The sequence below is a fragment of the Equus asinus genome, chromosome 30 (genome assembly GCF_041296235.1).
Source record: "Equus asinus isolate D_3611 breed Donkey chromosome 30, EquAss-T2T_v2, whole genome shotgun sequence".
NCBI classification, from domain to species: Eukaryota; Metazoa; Chordata; class Mammalia; order Perissodactyla; family Equidae; genus Equus; species Equus asinus.
In genome coordinates, this window is record NC_091819.1 from 5326978 (window position 1) to 5337205 (window position 10228).

Here is a 10228-nt window from a genome sequence, read left to right on the forward strand (position 1 = left end):
CTGCTGGCCTCTAAACACTGCAGAAGAACACTCTCACCTCAGGAGCCTGAAGAGAGAAGCACACAGGAAGATAAATTCTTTTCTTCTTCAGTAATCCTCCTCCTGACAAAGATTATCATTGTGCCAGTCAGCAAGGATAGAATACTTAGAAAGTCCTGCTGTATTATCACAGTGTAAGCAAGGAAGGGAGGCTGGATTTGCAGCTGAGAGGCCCACACTCTCTTCTCTTTCACAAACGGTCTTTCTAAGACTGCCCCCTCCTGTCCTGCACACTTTTAAAGATCGTTCCCTGTAGTCAGTCCCCTAGTGTATCAGGTCTACTCCTGTTTTCAGGAATTTCACATATCTATTAAGATACTCTCTTTCCCAGGTGATTTCGTTTGTAATCTGTCAAGGTTGTAATCTGAGAAGGTTCCACTCTTCTCTCTCCCACACATTCTCCTTAGACTCTCCCTTCTCCAAACAGGCTGGTGTCATGAACCTTCAGAATTAGTTTTGCTTGAATTTGTGGTGATACCTCTCCTCATAGTTAGTACGAAGTTTGTAAGAATCTTGAACAATTAGTCATGCTAAAGACAGGAGTTATTTGCTCTCTTTGTTGATCTATATGTTTCTCATTTTTGCTTTTTTAAGAATGTGTAGAGAGATTTCGATCAACATATTCTCATCCTAGGGCGAACGGGAAGTATCTACACTTTGTATTTATTACAAAAGAGATTTTTTTGTACTACAAAATATTTAAACATATATAAAAGTCCGTTATCTGATCATTTAGAACATCTGTTAATGATGTTTCACCTCCGCATTTCTTATGTCTCTATTATTTAATAATATTCGGTGCTCTGTCTAGTACAAGATCCATTCTGCTTATTTCTGATCTGCTTCATTACCATGCTGTAGCTGCACTATTTCCCTGAAATTATTTTTAATGAAAATTCAGGTATAAATGCTTTCAAGGGTAATTTGTCTTCTCTCAGGAACAGAGATCGTGAGTCCTAAATGAATTGAACAACCTGTATAATTATGCTAATTAAATTTTTATTTGATCTCTCAGCTCAGTTAACTCATCCTGTAGAAATCCACAAATAGGATCTACTTTTATTTCAAATGCATAAATTATTCAGCGTTGTTACAAGTTGTGTAATCATAATCTATTTAAAAAATCTATGTAAATGACACTCATATATTTCCTACTTAACATATTTAAGCCTGATTTAACTATTACAGAGAGAGAAACCAAAAATTTGTTGTAAGCATACTTACTTTGAAAAGAATTTTAAGTTTATTTGATGTCTATGTAATAAATCTAATCACACTTCTTTCATTTTCTTTTGAACTAACAAAGACATCATCTGAACAATCTTTGTACTTTTCCTTTAAATCTAAAATTATTTCATAATAAAAGCTCTATTTAAAAAAACATAAAAATGTTAAAAAAATTTCACTTTGAATATTTAATTTTGCATCCATTGAATTAAAAACACTATAATAGTATCAATTAATGCATACAATCTCCTAAAACAATTTTCTTTGAAGAACTTTGTTACTTTCATTTGTGGGGTTATATATTCAATATCTTTTTCTTTACCATCACATACTTTAAAAATCAATCAATTAATAAAGGACTACTCTTAATCCTGTTAAGAGCACAGCTAACACTATTAATAGATTCGTGACACTCTTCTCTAAGATTCTTGGTGATTAGCTCCTGATTATATTTTATGTTATTAACTGTGAAAACACCTTGTGCTACTTTTTAGAGTTAGAGTCCATACTTATGACCAACTCAAAGTGGCTGCAAAAGCAATGACTCTGGAAAAGGAAATATTCTTTTTTGGGAGATGTTTCCTTTTTCTTTTAGAATTTCGAATATTGACAACACTAATTTAAATACTACCAGTAATTTTGAAAATAACATTAATTTTTAAATTCTTTACAAACATTACTTATGAAAAGAGTGAAATATTTCATTATAACTGAAGAAATTTTCAATTTTCAGGAATGAAGAAATCACTCCTGCCTAAAATTCATTATTCAGCTGATTTCTGCCATTCTTCTTGGCACTTTGACGCTGCTCAATTGATCAAAAAGTTATCTCCTTTTAATTTCTTGCCATCATTGTATTAAAAACTATGTTACAGCCTAAAAATATGACCTGGCTTCTCAATTTTGTTATCCTTTGTGTTGTTATGTAGAAAAGAACATAGTAGGAAAGTAACATAGTAAGATGATTCTTTTTTAAGATTTTAAACACTATGTGACAGAATGGAGTTTTCAAATCTTGTCTTCAAATTTCAAACATATCCCAACACAACCATCAGTGTTTTCTTTTGATTTCACTTAATATTAATTATTCTATTGCTTCCTTAGCAACAAAGGTGGGAACTTAGATGAATTGGTTTGGAGCATTTTTTACAAAATCAATGAAGCACTTTGGGCATTTTAGACTGATTATAGTTGATTATTTTCCCCTGACATTTAACATGCATATAATCAAGCACAGAAGGTGCATTAATCTTAGGGTAATCTTGTGATTTTTTAATGCTTATGCACCCATATAACCACCACCCAGATCAAGACATAGAAAATTTCCAGCACCTCATAAGCAACCCTGTTACGCCACCTCCTAGTTCATGTACTACTCATCTCCAGAGTTACCCAGAGTTCTGCATTTACAAATTCTGATTAATTTTCACCGTTTTTGAACTTCATATGAGTGGAATTATACTTTATTAACATCTTTATGTCAGGCGTTTTTCTCTGAAGAAAATGTCTGTTATTTGCACGCTAGTGTTGCATGTAGCGGTAGGTCATCCTTTTTATCGTCAAGTAGTACCCACTGGATAGATAGAGCAAAAAATATTCGTCCAGTCTCCTGATTTCAATGGTTAGCTATTATGGAAAAAGCTACTATGAAGGATTGAATCTATCTCTTGATACCTATACACCCTTATTTCTCACAAAAATTTACCTCGGTGTGGAATCGGTTACCAAAGAATTTCCCAAAGTGATTGTACCATTTCAACTTCTTGCAGTAACCTCTGAAAGTTCTAGCTGACCTGATTCTTACAAAGATTTGCAAATGGCAGACTTTTAAACACTAGCCATTATCTGAGCCTGTAGTGGTATTTAAGGCGCTTCTCTTCTGAGTATTACTGATGAGTCGTGATAGTGAACACATCGTCAGGTTTGTGGGTGATTTTTGCCAGTATTAGATTGGATTGTTTATATTTTCTCTTGGTTTATGAATTTACTTTATGTATAATCCATTTGAGTCTTTTGTCCCATATATGTATTGTGATTGTTTTCTCCAAATATATGTTTTTCTTCTTCTTGTGATGATGTTTTTTGATGGATTAGAAAATTAAAGTATTACCGAAATCCAATTTGAATTCCATTTGGTCTACTATGAGTGATTGGAAGAATAACACTATCCTTATTTAGAGGCTTGTATTTAGACCTATGATCCAATTTTAATTGATATTTGGTATGAGAAAGAGGCCAAGGTTCCATTTTGTTTATCATAATAAAATCCAATTGATACCTCACCCTCTCTAGGGAAAAGTTTCTTTCCCCATTGAATTCCACTGGTGCATAAAACAAGTGATCTGTGTGTGGGTGTGTATTTCTGGACTCCTTTCTTTCCATTGATCAATTTGTCTTTCATTAGAATTGTACCACACTGTGTGAAACAGAGGATCTTTATTAGAAATCTAGATACCTGGTAATACAAATCTTCCAACTGGTTCTTCTTTTTCAAGAATGCCCTGGCCATTTCCACATGCATCTTTGAATTACATTGTCAAATATTTTTTAGTGAAATAAGACAATTTTACTTGGGTTTACTTTAATGCATAAATTAATTGGGGGAGAATTGACATCTTAATGATATTAAATCTTCCAAGTCATGAACATATGTACTTCTTCCTTTATTGTCTTCTTCAATAGTCTCAGTAATGTTTTGCAGTTTTCAACGGAGAAACTGTACAAATATTTTGTTGAATTTACTCCCTAATATTTTAAGTGTTTTAATATTTATAAAAGATATTGTTCTTTCTAAAATTTCATTTTCCAATTTGTATTCCTAATAGAACGAAACTATTTTTTTGTGTTAGTTCTAATAGCTCTTTTTTTGTGGAATCCTTTAAATTTTTAAAAATTACTTAATATGTTTTACTCTTTACTTAAAATTTTCATACCTTTTGTTTTCCTTGCCTTAGTAAATTTGACATCACCTGAATTGATCACCTTTTTATTATGAAATACTTTTCATTATTCTCTGGTAATTCTCTTGAATTTTACTTTTTCTGATAGTGACATAACCACTCCACCTTTCACATACTCAGTTTATATAAGGTATAAATTTTTCAACTTTTGCTTTCAGCTTGTCAGTGTGTTTATATTTAAATTGCTTTCTTTGGAAACAGCATATAATTGGGTTTTCCATTTTTATCCAATCCTACTTTACCTTCCTTTTCATTAGCCTAGTTAGCTTCAATTTAATATCTATAATTAATTTTAATGAGTTTATTCATATCATTTACCAATTGCTTCTATTTGTCCAATCTGTTCTTTAGAATCTTTTCTGGCATTCTTTTAGATTAGTCCCATGCTTTTAGCGTTTCATTTTATATAATTTGTTGGTTATTTATCCATTGTTTTGATACTTGATCTAAGACTTATAATGTACATCCTTAGCCAATCACAGACCAACTGTAATTAATATATCTCCCCAGTTTATGTAAAATGTAAGAATCGTGAATATTTTCTCATATTTTTTTCTGTATCATTTTTCTTACATTTTTGTTTTAAACTCTGCATTATATTTTAGCAAATTTAAGCATAGGAACATGTATGTTTACCATTCATATTTTTACCATTTCCAGGCTCTGCATTTTTTTCTGGGATCCACTTTTCCAGCTAGTATCAATTTTCTTTCTCTGGAATAATTTCTTTTCACCTTGCTTGTAGAATGATTCATTTGCAACAAATTCTCTGAGTTTAGGTTGTTCTGAAAATGTATTTATTTCACTTTTGTTTTTAAAGAATCTTTTTGATGATTATAGTATTCTCATTTTATCAATTTTTTTTCTTTAACATTTTAAAGATGTTATTCTATAGTTTTCAGCTCCATTGTTTTTGATGAGAAGTCTGCTGACAGCATTAGCCTTGTCTCTGGGTTAACATTGTCTATGTATTATGAATTTTGTTTCTCTATCCTGCATCCAGGAAGCTTTAAATTTTTCTCTTTAATGTTGATTTTCCCAAGTTTTGCTTTTCTTTGCCTAATTATGGTTTTATTTGTATTTATCATTCTTGACGTTAGCTGAGCTTCTCTGTTCTGAGATTTCATGTCTGTAATAATATTTGGAAGATTCTTATCTATAGTTTGCCAAATTGGACTTCTGCCCTAAACTTTCTCTTCTTCCTGTTTCATGACAAGACACTGCTCCATAGGGCGTTGAGTTTTAATTTTTTAATCTTCTTTTTGTCTTTAAGGTTTATTTCAGATAATTTCTAATGACCTGTCTTCAAGTCTATTTATTTTTTCTTTGACATTGCTTATTCTAATATTATTTTTCCTTTGTTGTACAGAAGAGCTTTAGTTTGATGTAATCCCATTTGTTTATTTTTTCTTTTGTTTCCCTTGCCTGGGGAGACATGGTAGTCCAAAAGATACTGCTAAGACTAATGCCAAAGAGCATACTGCCTATGTTTTCTTAGAGTTTTATGGTTTCAGTTCTTACATTCAAGTCTTTTTATTTTTATTTTTTTTTTGCTGGAGGAAGATTTGCCCTGAGCTAATATCTGTGGCCAGTCTTCCTTTATTTTGTATGTCGGTCACTGCCACTGCATGGCTGATGAGTGGTGTAGGTCCATGCCTAGGAACCAAACTGGGCTGCCAAAGCAGACTGTGCTGGACTTAACTACTAAGCCACTGGGCTGGTCCCTACACTCAAGTCTTTAATCCATTTTGAGTTAATTTCTGTGTATGGTGTAATAATGGTCACTTTCATTGTTTTGCATGAGGCTTTCCAGTGTTGCCAACACCATTTATTGAAGAGAAAGTCCTTTATCTATTGTATGTTCTTGGCTCATTTGTCCAAAGTTAGCTGTGCATAGAGTGTGCATTTATCTCTGGGCTCTGAATCATTAAATTTTTACCTTTATATTATCTTTAATGTTTATTTCAGATAATTTCTATTAACCTGTCCACAAGTCCATTTGTTTCTTCTTTTACATTACTCTTTCAGTTATTTTTCTCCAGTTTTTATCAATATTATATTTTTAATTCTAGGATTCACATTTAGTTCTTTCTTAAAATCTATATACCTCTTCTGAAATGCCACACTCTTAACTAATTATGTATAACTTTTCCCATAGATTCTTTTCATAATCATTTTAAAGTTCTGTTGTTCTTACTTATTTTAGCAAATTGTTTGTCCTTAGGTTTATTTCTCTTGATAACTCTTTTCCTCTGAATATGGTTCATATTTTCTGCTTCTTTGCATGTCTAGTAAGTTTTTATTCTACACTAAACATCACCAATAACACATTGTAGAGATTATAGATTCTGATATTTGCCTTTGAATAATGTAGCTTTTTCTTCCAGTAAGAAGTTGTATTATACATATTTTTCATTTTTTGTATATTGTGATGGTTTTATATCTTATGTAACCTTTCTGGCGGGAGTGAGATGGCCAAATCTGAGAGAGAGGAAAGATCCCAGCCGTTAGCGTGTTTCTGATAAGCAAACTAACCAATACTTTGCCATAACTTTTCTATCTGATCCCTAACTCACAGCAGGCAATGGTCCTCCACCTTAATCATTTCAGAGCCAAGAGCTAGGCAACTAGAGACCACCCATATAACCCAGAGCCCACTAGAATTATTCAGACTAGCCAATCCAAATCAGTGCACTCTGTCCTGCCTTGCCTTTCCTAAGGAAATCCCAATAAAAGCCATGGCCAAAACCTTCCCCTAACTCTTATCATACACCTCTGACTCTAGGACTTGTGAATCTAATAAACTTTGATTTCTTTCTGAATGTATTCTCTGTCTCTTCTTACCATCACGTCTGGCTGACCATCTCATAGAAGAACAAAATGATCAGACTTTTGGTGGTAAACATGATGCAATCTATAGAGAAGTTGAAGTACAATGATGTACAACTGAAATTTACGTAATGCTATAAACCAATGTGAACTCAATAAAAAAAAAAAGCAGATTATGTTCCTGGTGGAACACTATTATCCTGTGAGTTCTTGGTTTTAAGCATTTTTATGGTTGGTCTATTTCAGCCTTGCCTAACTATAAGTATATAGTTATTAGTTAACTCTTGGGACTAAGTATTTACTCCCAAGACATATCCGCTTGGGTTCAGGGAAAATATGAGGAATTTAACAAACTCTCCTGGCCTTGAACTTCAGCTCCTTCTCCTCCACTCTGGGTATTATCTGAAATTTTCAAAGTTTCCAGGCTTTCAGCAATTTCTTTCACTGGACTGCTTAGAGTTTCACCCCATGCATGCTCATGTAGATTTAGTAAATAATTTCAGGGGAAATATGAAAATTATTGGGGGTTTCCCTGGTGGGGCTCCATGGATTTCCCTTCTAATATGGCAGATATTTTGTCAGCTTCATACTCAGATCTCTAAATTGTCACACAAATAAGACTCCTGCTGGAACTCTACTATCCATGGACCATGTGGACATGGGTGGGTTCTAAGTCCAGAAAATGAATAAACATAGATCTCACTGTTTGATTCCATTCTTTCAAAGGTTGGATGCTTTTCATTTTCTGATTGCTTTTACTCATTCACTCATGAAGTTCATTTTTACAATTTGTTTTGAGTTTATATTTGTTATTTATAGAAGGTTTAGTTTGATACAGGCTCTTCTCTTTTTCTTTCTGGAAGTCTTAAGTATGTACATTACTAAATTATTTAATATTTTGAAATTATAATAGTTATAGCAAGGAAGGAAATAAATAAATATATTTCAGTATGTTAACTATGACATTGGTGACTCATTTACTTTCTGCTCCTTTATAATATTTTTTCATATTGATTATCTGCTTAAAAGCAATTCTCTTATATTAAGTAATTGTGTTGTAAAAGATATAAAACACTCCTATTGAGTTAGATAGAAATATGACAATATTAGTAAGCATGAGTGAAGTGTATTCAGTCAAACATTTCCTTGAATTGAATAGAAAATGTTGGCCAATTGAAAGGATTTACTAGCCTTCCTGTTGTATACCCAGTGTAATGAAATAAAGATCCAGTATGAAGACCATATGAAATTTTATTATTTCATCAACATTTCATTCTTTCATCCTTTTTTCATTGTTTTCAAATTCATTGTCTTTAATGAAATAAAGACACAGTATGACAAGAAAACATAAAACCAAGAAATCATGGAGAGGTCCTAAGTTTTCCAGGGATAGTCATCCAGAGTCTTCCCTCAGTTGAACACGACATGCTCTGTCTTCAGATTGGGAACTGCCAAGATACATCTGCAGTATCTCAGTTTTATACAAGTTTACAGAGGGACTTTTTATAGCTTTCTGGTCATGTAACTAAAGCCAGGCTATCTTACCTGTTCAACCGGGTGCATTTCATCAATCCATATATATGTTAACAGTGTAGGCAAGCTGGTAAACAGTTCCTCCAGGGGAGTTTTCAACTTTTAACAACACACTAGAAACCATTAGTGAACATACCTAATTCTTATCTTGGCCAAGAAGCTCTATCAAATTAATTGAACATTAACTACATATATTTCTTCCTCTAGCTAATCAGCTTCCATTGGTAGAACATCTTGTGAGGGTTTTAATCCAATCCCAATGTATTTATTCATGGATATCTGTAAAAAAGATCCCAGGGGCCAGCCCCATTGCTTAATGGTTAAGTTCCAGTGCTCTGCTTTGATGTCTGAGGGTTTTGAGGCTCGGATCCTGGGTGTAGATATGTCACCACTCATCAAGCCATGCTGAGACAGCATCCCACATAGCACAACCAGAAGGACCACAACTACAATATACAACTATGTAGTGGGGGGCTTTGGGGAGAAAAGAAGGGAAAATAAATGAAGATTGGCTACAGATGTTAGCTCAAGTACCAATCTTTTTTTTTTTTTTAAAAGATTTTATTTTTTTTCCTTTTTCTCCCCAAAGCCCCCCGGTACATAGTTGTATATTCTTCGTTGTGGGTCCTTCTAGTTGTGGCATGTGGGACGCTGCCTCAGCGTGGTCTGATGAGCAGTGCCATGTCCGCGCCCAGGACTCGAACCAACGAAACACTGGGCCGCCTGCAGCAGAGCGCGCGAACTTAACCACTCGGCCACGGGGCCAGCCCCTCAAGTGCCAATCTTTAAAAAAAAACGGGGCCCACCCCGTGGTTAAGTCCGCGTGCTCCACTGCGATGGCCCAGGATTTCACTGGTTCGGATCCTGGGTGCGGATGTGGCACTGCTCGTCAGGACTCGTCGAGGGGGTGTCCCACATGACACAACTAGAAGGACCTGCAGCTAAGATATACAGCTATGTACCGGGGGGTTGGGGGAGAAAAAGCAGAAAAATAAAAAAGAAAATTGAAAGATTGGCAACAATTGTTAGCTCAGGTGCTGATCTTTAAAATTAAAAAAAAGCTTGGCAACAGTTGTTAGCTCAGGTGCCGATCGTTAAAAAAATAAAGACAACAAACCAAAAAAAAAAAAAAACAAACCTGTGATTAAAAAAAAAAAATCCCAGTATCAGTCTTTAATTGGTGCCTGGGGTTGAATGAGTAACTCAGAACATCCAAAGGTTAGGAATAATCAAAATAGATTTTTCTTAAATTATGTAAGATTGATTACAGAAAGTAGAAAAGGAAGAAACTCCAAGGAAGACCGTGGTAATGTAAACTAAACATGATAGATTAAAGGGCTATATAAGATGAAAAGTATAACATACTGAAACACAGAACATAACATAAATGTTTAATCTTTTATGGTACATTATTATTGAGTTTTCTACTTATTGACTTATTTGAATATTTTTAACTTATGACTTTTAATGAGGAAATCTAATTTTAATATTTTTAGAAGTACAAATACAGTCGTGCCCACCTCCACCTCAGATTCCCAATGCTCAAAATATGACAAGTACAGTGAATTATCGAGATGGAGAAAAAATATCTGTTCTCTGTCAAGAAAAATATCTAATTCGGGGAGCAGAAGAAATTGTGT